At 42.4% G+C, this 20,901-nt stretch overlaps 1 long non-coding RNA gene across 1 annotated transcript; it reads right to left on the minus strand.

Annotated features, from left to right (window-relative positions):
* Window positions 1-5,413: 5,413 nt before the first annotated feature.
* On the minus strand, window positions 5,414-8,778 carry LOC142557852 (uncharacterized). The gene is made up of 2 exons (XR_012822877.1): window positions 8,631-8,778; window positions 5,414-5,583 (listed from the first exon to the last, which is right to left on the minus strand). It is a non-coding gene; the product is annotated as an uncharacterized LOC142557852 (long non-coding RNA).
* Between the last annotated feature and the right edge of the window lie 12,123 nt (window positions 8,779-20,901).

Here is a 20,901-nt window from a genome sequence, read left to right on the forward strand (position 1 = left end):
GTTTCATGCCACGTTGATATCTTCACATCAGCGGTACGTACGAATTAAGTGACGCCATATGCTTTCGCGCGCACTCCGCCCCCAAAGCGTCGCCCGGTCGCACTGCGACGACGCTATCATGAAAAGCGCCAGCAGCTGGGAGCGAATGCTTCGTCTGCTTCTCGTTCCAACGGGTCATCAAAACTCGAAATTGCGCAACCTTCAATACTAAACGTGCTGGAAAACAGCTTACATGATGCCACGCCGTCTTGGCATGCCCGCTCTTTCCACATGCAGCAGATTACCTCTAGAGCAGGGTGCGCGGCTGCATATGCGCTCAGCCGCGCTTACAGCCACGCGCAGTCATGGCCGAGAGGCGCGCCAACTTACCCCCTTCCCCCACTCCGCCCCCGCGCGCGCGCTTGATCGCGTTACCACGAGCTCGTTTTCCTTCCCCACTTTGCCATTGCTCGCGTGGGAAGGCCGCACTTACGAAGCCATCATCTTTCTTGTCTCACCCTCGCACTCTTTCACTCGCACCTAAAACACAAGTGCGTGGGGCGCGATAGGATCTGATCGCACTTAGACTTAATTTATACGGAACATGATGCGGCTCCAAGCTGTTGTTCTTGTCGCGCTGCACGCAGCTTGAGAGGTGCGTTTGCAGGCAGCCGCTTGTAATTCAATCATTTGACTATCGGCGTCAGCAGAAGTTACCATTGATTGTCTTGGCACTCCTCTGCGGCAGAAGCGAAATTTCGTTATACTGAAATTGCACACAAACACACTTCTTTATATTGAGGCTCTAAATGCATGGTGTTCTATGGAGAAGAGGTTATGAAAAGTTAAATACTTCGTTATATCGAGAATTTCGTTATACTGAGGCTTAACTGTATAGAGATTTGAATTTATATACCTTGTTGTTCAGCTCCTTGGGTCATGGTTTCTATGACTATGACTCATATAACTCTGTATCTGTTGCGTAGAAAATCTCTCTCGCCCCGTTTCCCTACCGTTCTCCTTTTGGAGGAGGCCCCCTCTTGATGCTATCCTCTTTCCACTCTTGGCCCACATCATTTCATAATCGAGGCATGTAAGGCCACAGTTCCTTATGCGATGCAGCTCTGACACCATGTGTACCATACAGAATTGTACATGAGCCTGAGCCCATGCATAACTATTCTTCTGATCAAATGTTAATTTTTAGACTGACGTCCTTTCCTCTTGCATGACAGTTATCTCTGCTGTATTGTTGCTGCTCTCTCATGTATGTATACCAATCAATTATCTTAGTCAATTACTTCTTGAACATTGAGTCCAATCTTTGCCAACTTAAGTGTGTGTTGAATGTTAATTTTTTAAGACCTGTCTTCACAATCTGTCTCCACCTCATCCATTTTAGCATCCTCAATTCAGTCACTTCTCCATCCTGACTGCTAGGTGAATTTATTAAAATTGTTTAGGTTCCATACAGTATTGCTGGTCATGTATTGTCTTATAAGTTTATTAGACAGTGAAAATCTTCAACTTGACTGGAACTTGTGTAACATAAATATCATAATGCATCTTTTCAGTTTTTCCAAACTATGTCAATTCTGCTGATTCTGTGGGCTGTCCAAATTTTCCATGTTGGTGTTTTCAGTTATCATTGAACCAAGGTATCCGTCTTCTTTATGGTTTACCCTCAAGGCTTCCCTTTCATCTACTCTGAGAAATTGGCATGCGGCTACCAGATGTGGGGAGCTTGCCTCACAACACATGCACATGCTCAGCTACTTTTTCCAACCTTTGTGCTAGATGTCAATCAGCATGAGCGAAGCAGCGAGAATGGGGAATTATGAAATTAAGGCAGAGGCTCGAGCATTAAGGGAAGTCACACTTATGGGGTGAGTACATGTGAAGAAAAGTATTCAGAAATGTTGGGAATTTGCAGTTTCCTGTTTATTGGTCTATTAAACTCTCCCTAGCTATTTAAGTTATTTCATCATGTGTTGCAATTTTTAGTTGCAATATGTTCTTCTTAAGTGCTGCCACACTTACTACTAGAAGTTTGAGAACTTATATTTCTTATTCACTTGGTTCATTCATACCTACAAGCAGCAGTCTTTTCACTTTACATCAGCTATTGAATGTAATGCCCAAATATGTTCTCAGTCTACTTCAGTGGGAGTCACTAACACAGTGAATGATCATGAAGCATGTGTGTTCTTAGAAAGTGCCTTCATGTGATGCAGCTGTAAGTTAAGGTAGGGGATGCTTTGGAAAGCATGTTATGTGGCTTACATGAGAATTATTTTATGCCAGAAAGCACACAAATATTTGTGTTTAATTCTGGTGTTCTTCTTCCTTAATTACTTTCTTGATTCAGTGCATATATATGAAGCAAGAGATCTTGGCTTGTTCTTTCTTTACATTAGCAAATTACATTAATCATATAATAGCACACTTTACATAATTGAGCACATTAAAAGTCACTTGGCGAGCAAAGCATGTACTTGTCTTTTTGAATATCCCAGCTTAATGTTTTAGTGTGTGCAGTTTGGACGTGATTCTTGAGAAGCACTACATCTGCTTCAAGTATATGAGGTATAATTGCTTTTGCTTAAAAATAATCCTAATCTTCCTTGATAGCTGTCCTTTTTTTACTAGACAATATAAACATGGTGCTTAATTCCAAGATAAATATGCCTGCTGTAACTGTATGCATCAGTGTTTGACTATTCGTTACCTACTATTCCTATTAGAAAAATGTATTTGCTAACCTCCAATTATTTGCATTGAAGTAGTGAAGAGTTTGACGGCAGCCTGTCTGGTTTGGTCAAAAGAGGCACGGTAAGTAGTTTAAAATTAGATGCTAACCATAAAAATGAAAAATAAGAACTGGTTCAACTGGAGCTTTGTTCACAATCTTTGCGAACAAGGCTTTCAAGTGGGAGCCGAAGCATCTATCTTGTATGCCCGATCTTCATTTGCTTATTATTATTATTATTTGAATTCATCTAGCCCTAAAGGGGTGGCAATTTATTTCGAATACTACTCTTTGCATTTTGTTTCCATTGCTGAGTTTTTTTAAAAGTAACTTCATGCACCACAGAAGTACAACTCAAACATTTTCATTCTTTCAAGGACGTCACAACTAGTGGAAGGTATTCTGCACTAACATAATTATTTTGAGATTTCCAGTAAATACGTAGTCCTCATAAAAAGTATCTAAATAATTTTTGCCTAAGCGGTTATACATTAACCATGTAGGCTTCATCAACTTCTGACATCACTTGGTCTTGGCAAACTTGTGAGCTGACAAGTTTGAGCCTGCAGTCACTTCCCTCCATATTTGTTTCGATGAAGGCTTGCCCTTTGGTGCTACTCTGGATCCACCCCCGTTTCCTGTGATTACCACTAGGGGCTTCAAGGCCCACACCCTCAGGAAGACTTTTCATGCACAAACCTGGTTCTTTCACACTTTTACTAAGACAGACATTGAAAGCAAGGATGACATAGCAGGCATGTTGGTTACAGAAGTACTTTATTAAATAGCTTTGTAAGTATTCATCTTGTGGACATTTCCTTATCCTCTTCTTCTGAATTAGCTGGGGGAGCATGTCTCCTTCTCATGCATACCCCAGCCCAGCCAATCAGAACTTCAGCAGCGGATGAAATGGATATTTCCACTAGGTGGACACAGAATACATCCCCTGTGCTCTGTCCTATCTTATCTGTCCTATCTCCATGTATCTTACTCAGTAAACTACTGGTTCAGCATGTTGGTCACCTTAATCAATCTTCCAATAGCTCAGCACTTAAAAGGTATACAATACAAATAAGGCACTGTAAACCCAAGCAGTTAGGCTGGCGATTGCTGCTGTTATGCACCATACAGGCTGAAGCAATGGCTTCACCGTAGCTTTTTAAGTTAACTTTACTGAACTTTGAATTTAGAGAAGGCAGAATATAAAAACAGACTAGCATCTTTCTTATGTGCTTCACGCCTCTGCTTTTTTGTGTTACTAAAATAAGTATGTTGAACCTAAATGAAATAAAAGGAAAAGAATATTGTCACACTAATTTCATTTCACTGTCTTTTGAAAGTTATAGCAAGATTTTTTAATTGCATTACGAGTTGTTACTTGTTTCAATCTTAATGTTCATTTCTCATACTCCAATTGGACTACAACTGTTCCCTGATCCACAGCTATCAAGGCCTTATGGCAACTTTGGAAGCTCTCTGAACTGAGTAAATGCTATGCATTGCATCATTTATTAATACATTTTCATGGCTGCCTTTAACCTCTATAGTTCCTTATTAAAGCCAGCCTCTCTCTTGTGACCACATTTAAAGAGCTTGTGGTAATGTATGCCTAACAAGAAAGATGGGCACTTTGTAATGCTAGTATGCTCTAAGTAAATTGTTTTATGCAAGAATTGCTGACATAATTGTCTGACAAATACTGCATCATGTTTGCTATTTTGCTTTCTGTTTCAATTTCACTGCATCTATACATTTTACCAGTGCATGAGTAGGGTTCAAGGCTGGTCTCTAATATGCTCATGAGCACTTATCATGATCAGTTCCCCATATAAGTGGTTTTGCTGATGAGAATACAGGAATACAAGCAAAATTGACATGGAACCAACATATATATAACGTCTGCATGACTGCCTATCAAAAGTTATATTTTCTGAGAAAATAAACTGGAACATGCATCGCGTAATGTAAAACTTATTGCATGCACCGCCTTCATTAAGATGATACTAGAATATTCAGCCGTTGTTTGGAGTCCCCATCAAGTGACGCTCAAGAGGAAGTTAGAAAGGATACAGAGTCTGGCGGCACGTTTTATTTGTTCGAAATACCAAAGGAAGGAATCGGTCACGCTTATGTTACAGCGCTGCAACTTCTATCTTCTTGAGTTACGTAGGAAAAAATATAGGCTGAAGGTGCTTTATCAAATAATGCAGGATCAACTTTAGATTGATAAGCTCAAATATCTACATGCTCCAGGCAAAAGATACCCGCAAACTAACCACGACTACGTCATAAAGCCGGACTGTACCAACAGTGATACATATCGATACTCATTTTTCCTGGATGCGATAGAAATGTGGAACCAATTGCCAAACGCTATTGTTAGCCTAAAAGATGTCACCGACTTTGAAGATGCTGCTGAAGCATATTTATGGGAGTTTTCGAATTAGTTTTGAAGTGCCAAGTGATATGTGCAACTTGATATTCATTGTATGTATTTTGACAAATGTCAGAAGTGTGCTGAACAGCATTCAAGTGAACATCTTATTCAGTGTGAATTGATAAGTGTTAAGCAACTTTACGTACATTGACATTGTCCATATTTGATTTATGTAATTGTATTGTCCTCTCTGTTATTACCCTCTATGAGGGTTGACAGTATTAATAAATAAATAAATAGACAACGAGGAATGTGGGTAAGAACACTTTATTTTCAGCACACATGTTTTTTTAATGAACGGCTGTTATACTGCTAAAATATGCACATTTAATAAAAGTACACTGCTCTGCTTCATCACTCCATGCTAAGTGCAAGTATCCTGTACCAGGAAGTCAAACCAAGACGTGGGATGTTCAGTCTGTGAAAATAAAAACGAGTTTGAAACATTAACGTGCAAAAACTAAAGCACACTCAAGAAAATAAACACAGCACAGGAACATATCCAATGAATCAGAATTACCTTTGAGAGCAAACATATAGTTTCTATGCCACAGTGAAAAAACCTTATTCATCCGGCTTTTTTTGTGCGTGAGAAAATATGAAAGTGCATGCGTTCTCCCCATATTGTGTATCTGTCATCTTTTCACACACAACAAAGATGTTGTCTCAATGTGCCCAACTGTCTTTGCATATCCATTTCTCTGCTCTCATACCATGATACCTACAGTTAAAGGCTGTAGCAATGCTTAGCTTGAATGAACCAACACAAGCTACATGCACTGTGCTGTTGAACATGGCATTGTAAGTTAAGATTCATGCACAGCACATTCATGTGCTATAAACATTTGATTGTTATTGTAGGCGAGATAAATAAAAAGAAGGTATGTAAATAAGAATGTTCCCTAATAAGCTGTGCAGAAGTACTCTCCCGTTTGGACAGACGCCGAGCACAGCTGCAGTGAACAAGAAGCCAACTTATACAGCATTTAAAATCTAGGTTCTAAATGTGCTGCAGATTTTTCTGAATTCATGGTCGAAAATCTAGGTGTTAAAGGTGACAAACATTTAAACAGGTCTCTATTTGGACTGGTAATGCTATGTGTCACCTAGTTTGATAAAATATGCCATATCACTGGTCTCCCAAGCTAAGGCTGCTGTCCAGTTGAAAGTGCAAATTACTCAATTATGTCTAGGGCACGTTTGAGCAAAGGGCAGCCAAGATTACTGTGCCATTGAGGTCTATTTCCTGAAATCTGATTTCTTCTCAGAAAGCTACCTCTCTAAAAAAAAAAACCTTCCCAACAACATAAACCTTTCTTGAGAAAAGCCATCACACTGGTCCTTGAACAGTAATTACACAGTGGCTCCTTGTGATGTAATGTTATGTACGTCAGCACCTTACAAAGTACAGGAAAATTTAATAATGGCAGCGTGACAGGTATACAAAAAAGTAAAGGGATAAAACATAACACAGGCTGCCATCAGTGTTCATATCTCTACTTTAATGTGGATGTTTTTAGCAGTGAATACATGTTCTCATTAAACTGAGTCATAATATTACAAAAGCGAAGGGCAAGGGTCTTTACATTCTAAACTGACAAATGTGCTTTATTACGATCCACCGCAATACAGGAGGCGTTTTGCAGTGAACGGTCACGTAAGGTTTTGGCTAACTACGGCGGGCGTGTCCTGCAGCGAGGCCTCTTGTGTATTGCGGTAAAGCGTATTATTGTGACAAGAGCTAACCTGGCATGTATGGCTTTAGCCAACAAAAGTTCTCAAGACATCATGCATCCTGCTGCGAAAATCTGCTTTGTTGAGAGTAGAACATTAGGTTCGTCGCTGACAGAAACCATACATTCGAGATTCACGTAAATCTTTCCCAATATCGGCATGCTTCACCGCAACACACAAAGATGTTGCGGTGATAACGGTGGTCGAACAGGCTGGTGCAAATGTTTCGACAGGGGAGCGTGCCTTCATCAGGGCAACTGCTTTCCTTGGCAGTTTTCATATACGTGAGCCCCCCCCCCCCCCTCCACTTCCAACAGGGGAGATTTAGCTGGACCTTTGCCAAGAAACGTACCGGCAAGCGTTTGGTAGTGGCTGGTAGAGATGCAGGAGTCTAAAAAGCGTTGCGAAATTCGGTTCCGTAAGGTTAGCTTCACCGCAATACAAATATGTTAAGCAGTTAGACATACATGTTTTGCGGTGAATCATAGCAAGGGTACCTGGCCTTTGATGCAAAGCAGCTTCCCAAGAGGAACGCTAATCCAGTGGCTAGTTATGCAGTTCCCCGCATGCGAGTGAGTTCCCTGCGTTCGGCGGTTTCCCAGTGACATACAAAATGACATTGATTGACTGTGTTGTAAAAGGGCGACGGCACTATATGCTGATGCAAAAGCGTCGTTTCGCTTGCGAAAACTGCGCTCGGCTAAAGAGAACACCTTGACTCGCATATGACCAAAGCAGTTGAACAGGAAACTACGAAATTACGTAGCTATTATGGAAGAAATCAACAGTTAAGAAAAAAATGAGCGTGTAAACATTAACTGGCTTACGAGGTCGACAAACCAATGGTTCAAAGCATCACAGCCACGTCCGAAATAGCGCTGAAGGCCGGCCAGTACACTTAGGCGCCTCGGCGCGCGTAATGTAATAGGAGACGGCAGGTCCACAAGTACATTATTAAGGAACACATATGTCGGCAAAAGCGGTCACTCTTCAGTTCTGACATGCTACACCGCGTAACACTAGTATACTGCGGCGAAGCTGACTTCAGGACGCCGATTTCTTCAACTCATCTAGCGAGGCAGGTCCGTTTATCACGCTTGGCAACGTTTGACATTTTCTGCATTAATTTCGTTTGTTCTTTTTAATTTTATTATCACAGTGACCCTGTATCACGCAGTAGCAGAGCTAGTGCCGCGTCTTAGCTGCGTTAGGAAAGGTAAGCGTGTATGCAGCAGGCACGGCGGCATTGGCTCTTGTTTGGAAACTTCAAGAGACGCTCTTCCGCGGAGCGATGCCATTTGTATTATTAAAAGAATGCAGGTGATCATTAAATGAGCCGCAGCAAAGCTGTAAAAAAGCAGTAATAATAACGCTGTTCTAAGATCCTCTCGCTCGAGCGAGATGGTCTTAGAAAAAAAGCGCGATGTAACGCGATCTGACGGAACAGCTCGTCATGCCAGTGTTTTCTTACGTCCTCGTTCTTACGCGCACCCTCCCCTGAATCAGACTACTGAATGGTTCTGTGCACGCACTGACGATCCTGACGGAGGCAATACCACTCACATGAGCAGTTCCATATAACATGCCACGGCCCATTCCACATGCCGGCTGCAATTTGACGCGGCCATGAGGCAAAATATGCGCACAAGGTACCTAATGGTAACGCATCAAACAGCTCACAGCCCCAATCCTTTATTACACGCATATAGCGTGGAAAGATGAATTACTCACGCTCTAAGTGGGCACGGAATACGAACCGCTTCGCAGCGCAGCCGGCTCCGTAAGACAGACGCCATGGAAATGAGCGGATGTGACATCATGGGTTATAGCGGACGTGACGTCATGGGTGAACGTAAACATTTCGGGCACCTTTCGTCTGCTGTGCCCCGGGCACAGCAGACACGGCCATGTATTTTATTGAGACGGCCGGCGTTGCGCGTACCCGGTGGTTCGAACGGGTGCGTTGCGTTCACCCAAATAGCCAACTTGTTACTGATTTGGCTTGACTCCCGTTGGATTTTTAAAAGGCGGCGGTAGTGCGCTTTGGACATTTCTTGAATTTCTTGTGAGCGTCTGTGAAACAGGGCGTAACCTTTCTCTATGGTGAAACCTTCTCGAGGTGTTTCTGCGTTGTATTTTCGATTTAAGTGGTATTCGCTGCCGTGGTTAGTTTGTTTGGCTGGTTAGTACATGTGCAAACGGTCTTTTGTGATGTTCTGGAGTTGTGGAAGGTCGTCGCCCCTATTGCAAGTACTTGCGTTGTCGCGACATCATTCGAACACTATACGATCAGAGCAGAAACAAGTGCTATAACCTACCCCGGTGGTTGTGTAGGCGTCAGCTCTCAAAGTATTGGGCAATGCACTGTGGGAGCCGTTTTATCTGCGGATGCGTGCTTGCACCAACTCTGACGAAACTCTGATCATTCGGGACGTATGAAAGCAGTGCTGTGTTTTTGTTCCCTGCTTAGTTCGCCTGTTTACAGACTCGCCTGAATGTGTGCTATTGTGATTTGTAAGTTTTCCCCCGTTGGTCTGTACCAGATACCTCGCATTCAGCTGCTTGTCACCTGTAATAATAATAATAATAATATTTGGGGTTTTACGTGCCAAAACCACTTTCTGATTATGAGGCACGCCGTAGTGGAGGACTCCGGAAATTTTGACCACCTGGGGTTCTTTAACGTGCGCCTAAATCTAAGCACACGGGTGTTTTCGCATTTCGCCTCCATCGAAATGCGGCCGCCGTGGCCGGGATTCGATCCCGCGACCTCGTGCGCAGCAGCCCAACACCATAGCCACTGAGCAACCACGGCGGGTGCTTGTCACCTGTGGTCGTTTTATAACTTTGCTGCAGAATTTGGGAAGGAACTTGGGAAGGAAATCGTGAAGCTTTACTCCCGAAAAGCGCTTGTACGTCCATAGAATTTACAGTTCAAATGCAACACATATCCTCATTTAAATTTTAGAAGAATTTATAATTTCAGTAAATTGAAATTGCAGATAAACAGAATACAATAAATTGAAGATTTCTGTATGCACACCAAATAAGTTCTGCAAAGTAAAACGGTTTGTTACATTAAAGTTCAATATATGGAGGTCTAATTGTACAAAATTGATTGATATAGGGGTTGATTGGATACAGGGTGTGCATATTCACATGCCTGCTTCCTTAGTCAGTCGTTCCGTGCCGGTCTACTTGGGAAATAAACCAAGCAACAGTGTTAATGTTTTCGAACTGTTCATATATCGGGAGCACACCAAGAAGGTTATCTAAAACCTCCAGGCATATGGTGACTTTCTGTTCCAAAATAAAAAAAAGTAATAGTAATAATTTGTACAGTGGCATAGCAGAGTGAACAAACAAAAAAGCTGTCTTTTTAAGACAATGCTACATTTTTTTTTTCCTAATTGCAGCAGCCGTGCAAGGTGTTCTAGATCAGTTACAATATTTGAAAATTCATTGTGATGAGCCAGTTTGTTTCCCTTAGTGTTATAATGGCCTCATATTCTTGCAAAGTTAATCATATTACTCCTGTATCCTTACTACATTGAACTCCTGAAATGTTTTATCCCAGCCACTGCTCCTCATCCACCATGCTGCTTCTGCTTAATAGTTCTCAAGGCAATTATATTGCCCTCCTCTCCCTATTATTCAGGCAGAGAAACAGATCCACATGGCCATACTAACTAATTTTCACTTGCACATGCCCTGACGTTCAAAACATTGCAGTTGAGCTAGAAGCTAGAGGGAAGCTAGAATTAGCACTAGTGAAATGTGAAGGTTGTTAGCAAAGGTGCCCACAGTGTGTGAGGCCACAGTTTATGTGAAGATAAAAGTTTTGAGAAAAATTATATAAATTTTGCAGTTGATATTGTTGTTTTATTAATGCTGCTCTTGCTTTAGTTATCCTTTTTTTTTTAGTTACCATATGTGTTAAATGTCACAGCATTTGATAATATAGCATTGACATATATCAGTGGGTGGGGGGTCCTCATCTGGATAGTTCATTTCTTATGCATACACTTTGCATGGCTTGTTCGCGTTGCCAACACCTACTGTATTACTTTGCAATTAAAACCTTCACAATTGTTTTTCGCACAAAAATAAAACAAGCAGTCTAAAAATGTTCCTTTGTCTCATGCAATATAGCGCTCCTCTCACCTAAAGCTGTATGTTCTCGAGACACAAGTAAACAGCTACATGTTAGCTGCAAAACCTCTTAAATTTGCAACAATATCGAATATATTGAGACAAAAAAAATATCTTGGTGAACATATTGCTGCAGATGCTGACCAGCACATGAGTAGTGCTTTTTTATTACAAACATTTAATCACATTGCAGAGAGTGTGTACCACTTAAATCACAATCATTTTATTGAGATATTTTTGTGTCATTTGCATGTGGGAGAAGCAGGAAATAGTAAGCTGACTCTGCCTTAAAGCAAACATATGCATGAGAGAGCGCTTAAAGCATTACTTGTTCAAACCGAGGCTTTGGTGTCTAGACTTCACGACGAAGAGAGTAAAATGTGAGGTCACTTACCCTGTATTCTGAAACCATCTATGACTGGAAGCTTCATTCCACTGAGCTGAGCGCAGTGCCACCCCTAGACTGAAGACGACGCTGTGTTTCACAGTAATTGACATGAAGTTTAATTAAAGCTAAGCAACCGCCTCTGTCAAGGAGCGGGGCTGCTGTGCATTTGAATCCAGGTGGAGTGTTGAGTGGAGAATACGGGAGTTAGTCATCTATACCTATCCTCGAGCCTCTTAAGAGATTTCCTACAACATTTAAGCTCAGCCTTTCTGTTTTTTCTTACAGCATGGTTATTACAGGTGGTACAAAACATTCCATTGTACAGTTTATATAATTCTTTGGGAAAACATCCATCATCTCACTAAACAGGAATAGGCTCAATAGGTTCACTGGTATCATCTATAGTGTCTCCATCCAAGACCTGTTGCTATTACAAGGCATTGCAGACATTCAGTGACTTAGCCAGAAATTTATTTCAGGGAAGGATTCTCCACTGGCCACTACCACTCCCCCATCACCTCTCACTCTCGCACTATATAAATGTGTGGAGGGTTTTACATCACACCAAGACAAACTCCTAGCACTCCCCGGACAGGAATGCTTTAGCAATGAGGATGCACATTTTTACGTTGCCAAAACAACTTTGCTTAACTTCTGACAAAAGTTTTTCATTGCTAAGGCATGCAGCCACTACGCGTAAAATTATGCTATCATCCTTGTGCTGTTTTTAAAAATGACTATATTAAAAATAACATTTTGTTTACAAATTGATGTATTTATATAATGTATATTATGACCTTGTTGGTACATTACTTAGGAAAGCGAGCTGTGCTAAAAACATGACAGCGCTCTGTCTTGTGTCTTCTTGTTTGCAGCCCAGACTTGTTGCAGCCCAAATAACAGTGGAGGTCAGCATTATTTTCTTACCAGATTTGCTAGTGAGTGGTTCAGCCATGGCTGTGTATGGAAGAGAGCGGGCACTATTTTGCAAGTCGCCTATTACTTAATTGCAGGCATTATGGGCATGCTTCCCTGACACCTGCCTATTTTAAAGACTGCAGAGCAGCAAGCACAGCACATGCTATGACAGGGTAGGTGAATCTCGGCTAAAGCAACTGGCCACGGCTATCTGGTGTAGAGCGATCGAGCAGTGATGAGACAATCCCCCTATGTTCCATAATTTTTCACTTCATTCTTGATGCCCTTAATACGCGTCACCACTCTAGCCCCCTTACCGTATCCATCTCCCCACTCCCTGGAGCTCTCTGAAACTCTTTTCAGCTAATCACTGTCCCACTTTTCAACATTCGCGGGGTTGTTGAATGACACAGCATTCTCTAACATGCCTATATTTATGTTTCTGTGTGGACATCGCAGCCATTTACCTAGCTCCCCTAGTTTGTTGTGGCGGCTTCTTAGCTTCCCTGGTCCAGCACCCCATCCTTGATATAAATTGCCGCGCGCAAATCAGCATTCTGTAGGCCTTTCTTTCTTGTCCCAATTTCTCTCCATTTTTTCATTCTTAGCAGTGTGTACAAACTAGCCTGAGAGCAAGCTCTTCTGAAGTTTATTAACATAATGAAAGTCAGAGTCAATTGAAAGTAAAAGAAGAAAAAAAAAGGTGGGGGGAGTGTTTTTTATGAGTTTTCTAAACAAGCAAGTTGTAATATAAGTAAGTTGTATAATAGCAAGCACCAAGTATGAAAGAATAAAAAACGCATTTGCACTTCTCGTCTGATGAAATTTACTGTGCTTTTACAGAAATGAAAATCATTGAAAAGGAAGTTAGTGTTTACATTGAGATACGAGCACATAATCTGTAAGCCTCGTAAGCTTATGTCAAGTAAAACAACATGAAATCCTGAGAGATTGAGCTTCTTAAGTACACGTGTTATAATAGGAACACCAACCTTCTTCAGGATGATAAAAGCACTGTAGATCAAGGTTCTCCACGTAGTGGAAACATTGTTAAATCTGTTAAGATGTGAATGTGGGCAAGTTGGTAACAAATTTCTAACTTGCTAAAGCACATTACTGTCCTCATCGAACTAATAACTATAGTTTCTTGTACATGTGTCTTGATCACATTCAGCACAACATTATGCATTTTTATCTTTCTTTAATACATTCTGTAGCCCCTCAATGGATTCAAGATGCTAGAAACCCTTTGTTGAACTACAAAGTGCTTGCCATTAGAAAAGACAAGAAGTCAGTTCCTGTGTTAGAAATATTTATTAGTTAGAGAAAGGCTAAAATTTAGTATGAACATTAGCCATGTCTTGAAGTTTTCATCCTACTCATTTTACAGTTGAAGCTAGCTTGCTTCTCAGGTTACTTGTGCTTAGAATTAAAGCACAACAAACAGATGAATGGCTTGCCGAAGCGTTATTCACAGAAAGTGGTCACTTTTCTCACTCTCACCGTAGTGTTTGGGCTATTGCTGGTACTGTTGGCCGCATAGCAGCCAGTGCAGTGCCACTGAGTGTCGTGTGCCGATGTGCCAGTTTTTCTTAGCATGTGGACACTTCTCCCACGAGTTTCTTCGATGTTGTCTTGACGAGGGCCGAACAGTGAATGAGCCAGTTCATCTTGAAATTTTATAATTGGCGTAGAGTTTCCTTCAAGCATGCCACGAATGTTCCATGCATTTATGATGGCACTTCCAACAAGCAACTCAAAGCTACCTTTCTGTACCACTTGAGTCCTTTTCTAAAGCAGTTGTGGTATAACGTCATTTGGTCACTATAGTCGACGCCCTTTTTTGCTGCATTGTAATCGAGACCGGCCTGATGTTTCATGATTGGTGCGCCGTCCCTTGTTTTCTTCCCACTGTCCACCAAAGTTGCTTCATATTTGGCGACAGGTGTGAGTATCAGAACAGGCCTCTTGTCCATCCACTTCAGTGCCTTCACTCCATTTTTGGACTGAAGTACGGTAACACTGCCATTTGCAACCTTTACTTCAGTGAGATCTTTTGGCAGCCCTTTCCTCACTGAGCGAACTGTGCCGCGAATGAAAGTGTCTTCCTTTAGAAGGCGAAGAGTGAGCGGCAAGCTCATGTAGAAGTTGTCTACGTACAGCGGGCACGCGACTTCCTTGTAATTTTGCAGGAGTTTCAAGCATACATCTTCGGCATGTCCGATGCCAACTGTTCAGTCACACTTTCCGGCATATACATCAACCTTTAGCCTGTAACCGTCTTTGGTACATGCCTTGAACAGCCTGACTCTGTAAGAACGAAAGTCTGCCACGCCATGGCACTATTGTTTCATCTATCACAACCTCCTTTCCCGGCTCAAGCACAGTGGCAAATATTTTGGTTCAATTTCTCTACCAGAGGATGAATCTTAAAGACATGATCCTGCAACTCTGCAACCAGTTAATTGTCCGCAAAATGCCGGAACCTCAAAAGTAGGGAAAAGGCGGTCACGGCTCATATTTTGACGAATGAGTTCAACACCATACAGGTTACTTTTTGCCCAGTAGTGACTCAGATAGGAAGATGGACGAGATTAATACAAATCGGTATTCCAACAAATGCTTTCGTTTGTTGGAGATTGGTTTCCATCCAATTTTTCAACTTTGATTTAGATTTGGGAGTAGGAAGACCGAGGAGACCAATACAAATCAGTATTCGAATAAATGCTTTCATTTCTTTGGCATTGGTTTCCGTCCAATCTTTCAACCGTGATTTAGATTTAGGAGTAGTTGACTTCAACACTTGTTGTGTGAACCTGTTTGTTTCATTGACCATCATTTGCCAAATGTCATCCGTAATAAACAGTGAACATAAAGATGGGGCATAACGGCTAGATGGCAACTGAATGATAGTGGGCGGCCTAGAGTGTGGTGTCACACTAGGCGAAGTGGTTGTTGCCGGTGTCCATTTCTCTAGAGATGGGCTGAGAGAAATGAGAGCATCGTATCCTGAATCATTCACCTCAGAATCATCAGTCAGGTCTGGCTCTCCATTCGACATGCTGGCTGAGGTCTGTGATGGTTCGTAAACACTATCTTTCTCACTGATTTCACTGTCTGTCCACTGCTGAACATCTGACACTGAAGCACTTGACTCATCCGCTGGTGATCGCGAAGTTGCTGGTGCATTCTTCTGGCCCAAAACGAAGTTTATTTGTTTCCTCTGCATTGTGCTTTTTTTTTTCATCCATAAGGGGCATGAGGATCTATCTATGAGACACGCTGAAAAGTTTGGGAGTAGCAAGAAAAATGCAGGTACTTATTTCAACGGCACGTATTTCAAGAACTGCAGCAAAAAGTTTGCAAGAAACCCAACTGAGAAATGTGCCGCCACTCCACTCTCCGAAACAAACATGCCACCCCATGTCCAGTGCAGTAAAAAGATATATTAGTTGCAATTTCAAACCTCAGATGGCAACACAAGAGCGAGAATTCTTGCGTGTGGGTCACTGGTGAGTCACGCCGCACAAAGCATAAAAACGTTTTCATTGAGTGCATCGTGGATTGCCAGTGGGTCATAGAATTTAACATCAGACAAGTAGCCTACTGGCTATCTATAACCTCACACAACAAAAATCGTACCTCTGAGTTCAAGTGTCATAATGTTATCGAAGCAGCAAGCAGATGAATGCCCGTAACTTTGCTGCTGCATAGGAGCACAGGCTGTGCTGTGATGGCACTCAGAGTAACACGTGACTTAGATTCAAGGCAGCATCAGGTATTTGTTGAATCTGTTGCTTCAGTGGACTAATTAAAGTTTAGAGAAATAATGAAAAATACAACCCGAATGTCTGGGTGCTTTTGTTTTACTTCGCACTGTAGCAAGAGAGATGAATTTCCGTTTCGTCTCCTTCCGACGTTTGCACGCGCGCAGAGAACGAAACTATACGTCATTGTCTACTGTGTTCCAGCATTGCGATCATGCTCTTTCATCCTCTCGCGTTTGCCTCAGTGCTGGGGCACTGACTTATACCGCTAATCACGTGTTCTCGTGTATAGTGCGCATTATCGTCCGCTACAGGAAACGAGACAAGCGCAAGAGCTCGCGCGACACCGTCACCGGAAGTGTGCCGGTGACGGTGAAAAAAAGAAGACGGCAGGGTATACCCGCCGCGCGACCCCTCGGCTCCGGTATGGGAGAACGCAGTGAAGGAAATTTGCTTACACAGGCGAAACGGGGAAAGTCGAGAGAGTGTTTATATAGGCGGCGACGTTCGCCTCCTGAAATCATGTGTTCGCGGCACTTCAATCATTCTCTCTCTGCTGTTAATGAACCAATTTGAAAAATGCTTGCGGTAGAACACTTCTTAGAGGGCACGTAACAACTTTCAGCGTATAACCAAAATTTGTTATGTAGCCTGTGAGGGGCCCTTTAAAACAAACTCGGTAAAAATCGGGTGGACCGTGAGATGCTGTTACAGCTGCGTCGAGCTTCACAGCCCTCTACACAAGTATTGCTGTGAAGCCTGTGGCAGAAATAGAGTTTTATTAAATCAAAGGACTGCATAGAGCGCGCTCTCGTGTTGTGCTACGTGAATTAAATCATTCGTTTCCTGCCTGCACAAACGTTTGCATCTCGAGTGGATTTCGAGCACACCGTATAATGATGTGCAGTTCCGTCGTGCTTCGCAGCACTATACACAAGCACTGCCGTAAAGCTAGTGGCAAAAGTACGATGTCATGAAACCAGATCAATGCATATACCACGCTCTTTTGGTGCGCTGCGTGAATGGAAACATTGCTTGCCTGCCTGCACAAACGTTTGCATCTCGAGTTAATATCAAACAAACCATATAATATGTGCAGTTTTGTCGAGCGCTTCACCGCACTGCATGCAAGCATTGCCGTAAAGCCTGTAGTATAACTAGGGTTTCATGAAGTCAAATTAATGCGCAAACCTCGCACTTGTGGTGTACAACGTAAACAAAGAATTCGTTGCCATGTCTCCGCAGTAGTTGGTCACGTTGATTTGTGTGAGCATATAGGTTCATGTGCCCCATCTACCTCTGTGATGAGAAAATAAGCAAGAATATATCAGCTGCTATGTGTCGATGCATATGCTTTTTATTACAAAGTGTAGGAGCAGTACATCTTACTGCATGAGTAAACCACTCATGGAAACAGTACGTTCCTTGAACATTGTAGCTATTTAATAGCCTAGGAAGCGCGCTATATTGGAAGTTGCAATTTTTTTTCTGTTCGCAAAATTCAATAACTCGATGCTTTTTCTAAAAGCAAAAAATTATAAATTTCGCAATGATACCTATGCTGCGTCAGTAAGTAGGCAGCACATAATTAGGCTAAACCAGAGGAATATCTGCAGGTAGGGATTTATACAAATGTACAAAGTATTTTTAAAAAATTTTTTCTCAACTGTTTTCAGTGTGGAGTAAGGAGTTGCATATGCGTCCAGCGCTGATTTCCAGCGCTTAATTTTTGTTGAACCTTGATGTAACAAAGACCTAACACTCAGCACTCTACTTTGTTACATAAAAATTTTTTTTTTTACAATGGAACACTGCATTCTACTATACGTGCCGCTCATACGCCCCAAAATTTTGGCCCCTCTAAGGAAGTCACTGTTTTAAGTCACTGTTCTCTAAGTTTCGTCAGAAACTTAGATAACGCTACTTCCAACACTCGTGAAACCAGCAGCCACGTCGGCTTGCCGCCTTTACACCGGCCGCAAATTACTTTAAAAAATGTGGCACGCGCGGGCCGTGTATATGCACTCTGCTGCGCGCGGACAGCCATATGCACGGGCACGGCCGGGCAAGAGACGTCGCGCGCTCTCCTACCCTAGCGCGCGCTAGGGTAGGAGAGGGTTTATGCGCGCTGTCCACGGGACGTGGACAGCGCGCATAAAGCTGCCATCCTTCTCGGCTCACCCTCGCACCCTTTCATTCGCAATTAACCCCAGCATGTGGGATGCAACGGGGCACCATAATTTTTGTCACACTTGGACTTTAAACCAAACATCAGGGCGATGGCGAAAATTCGCTTGGGGTGTCCAAAAATTGCTATCGCAATAATACACTATGGAGAAAGGTATTATGGAAATTATCTGTGGATGGGTCGAAACCCCTTAATTTCCCAAACACGCACCCATCCACTGGCACGCTGCACACATCGATCCCGCGCGGCACGCTGCATCATTAAGGCGTATCGTTCTTCTCTAGCTCTATGATCATTTCTGCAGTAGTCACTTGGCGAGAAGCTTAATTTCCAACCTATGCGCAAGTGTCGTACCTGAATTTCGAAAGTACACGGACCATATATATGTTGGCAAAATAATCGGAACTCCCTATCTAGACTCGCCAAAATTATACTTAGCTGCTCACTTGAACTCATAAGAATATACTACTCAGCCGAGCTCACTTGGGCTCAAACTCGCCAAAATACTGCTCAGCTGGGCTCACTCAGACTCATCGGATGATCCGAGGGAGTTGACTAATCAGTGAGTTTGCCAGCGTATGATGTGTGCTGAACCACAAACCTGGCTTTCTTGAATAAAAACAGTTGGTCGCTGCAGCATATGGGTGCACACAAGTGTAATTCAGAGAGTGCGGCATTGTAAAGGCTGCCACAGTTACCATGCCATGCTGCAGCTCATTTCAATCATGTCAAATGCAATACCCCTCCCAGCTTTTAGTCAGTCGATCAAATGTGATTGCTATTTATCTCATCACAACACCTCATTTTCCTGCCTAAGGCTTTGGGTGAATTTTCCTTGGCATCCATTTTGTTACTCTAACAGGTTACCAGTTATCTGTTGCCTATACGAAATTTGAAGTTGTGCACGTCATGTGAACTCCATGCCAAACTCGTAGTACTGCATGCATTTTTGCAGTTAGGTCTAGAGTTACAGAATCGCATGTGGGAGTTACTTTAGTTAGCAACTGTAGCTTTGAAACAAACATGTGCATGAGAGGGTGCTTAAGTGTTACCTGTCAAGACTGGGAGCACCAAGGCAACTTGTGCAGTAAAGGCATGGGTAGTACGAGCCCACAAATTTTACTAAGTGTGGCTGAGGTGATGCGTCCAGACTTCACTATGAACAGAGCCAAATAAAAGGTTGCCTATCCATCATACCTATTCTGGAGCCTTTTCTTGAGCTTTTCTAAACCATTAAGCTCAGCGTGTACACTTTATCACAGCATAATTATTACATGTGATATAAAACATTGTATTGTGCAGTTTCTCCAACTCTTCGTGAAGGCATCTATCCATAGATTAAACAGGAACAGGCTCAATGTTGACATATCTCCACAGTAGCATCTCCAGGACCTCGTACTGTCACAATGCATCACAGACACTATTTAAGTGAACTAAAAGTGAAGCTCTTCGTTAACATTGACTAAAATTGTATCTTTCTATAGCAAAATGATCATGCATAAATCTGTATGTCACGACAGAACACTTCATCGTTTCTCACAGATTTTAGTTTACGATTGTTTTCAGCATCAGGAAAATTGTGCAGTGGGCTAGTTGGTTCGACATACTTAACGCTGTTGTGCAGAGCGACGAAGGGACAGGACTTGAGCGAGAAAACAACACACGACACCTGAGCACAAACTATCAACTGGTGATTATCACAAGACAATGATTCTGCTGAAAAGTAGGAACCAAAGGAAAAGAGAAGTCATGGAAGCATGCAACATCAAGATGTACCTCAGGGCTCATGTGTCAGTGTGCCGTCTATTTCAATCAGCAATAAACAGACTAGCATAATCGCTGACAATAGGTAGGTAGACTGGGAAGAAGACTCCTGTGCATGCATGTAGGCTTTATGTACGCTTCATTTGCAGAAAAGTAAACCAGTTTATAGTTTGTGCTCAGGTGTCGTGTTGTTTTCTCGCTCAAATCCTGACCCTTCATCGCTCTGCGCAACAGTGTTAAGTTTTCAGGTTGTTCGCTATGTGATGTAGGAAGGGTAAAATTGATGGGAAATCCCAATATTCTCAGGCATATCGGGAAAAATATGGCCCAAGTCAAGTGTCACTTTAGGCTCCACTGTCCCCTTTTATAGGGCAAATAGTAATAGTTTGAATTCTATGGACGCTGGTTGCTTTTTCTGACATAACCTAGGCGGTGCTCAGCTCTCAGTTGAAAGGAACAGGTAAACAGGAGGACTTGCCACATAAGTAAGAGGTAGCACTCCAGACTTAAGCTTAATATACTGCGTGCTTCCACAGCCCTAGGGGGCTAGTCTGTAAGTGTCGACTAAGTGGACTGTCCATTCCAGTACACGCTGAATGAATAGAGCACAAGAGCCCACGGTGACGATTGCTGCTTGCTCTACCAACTTAGAGCGCTACCTAATCAGTGTGTGCTGAAATAGTCCACTTAGTGGATCCTTACAGAATCCTTCCCTAGACTGATGTTTCTGTTGGTAGGTTGCAAGTATTGCACTTTCTTTCCTTTCATGTGGGCAGTTCCCACATATGAATGTAATTTAAAATATTGTATTCATATTGCCTTTGG

The sequence above is a fragment of the Dermacentor variabilis genome, chromosome 9 (assembly GCF_050947875.1).
Source record: "Dermacentor variabilis isolate Ectoservices chromosome 9, ASM5094787v1, whole genome shotgun sequence".
NCBI classification, from domain to species: domain Eukaryota; kingdom Metazoa; phylum Arthropoda; class Arachnida; order Ixodida; family Ixodidae; genus Dermacentor; species Dermacentor variabilis.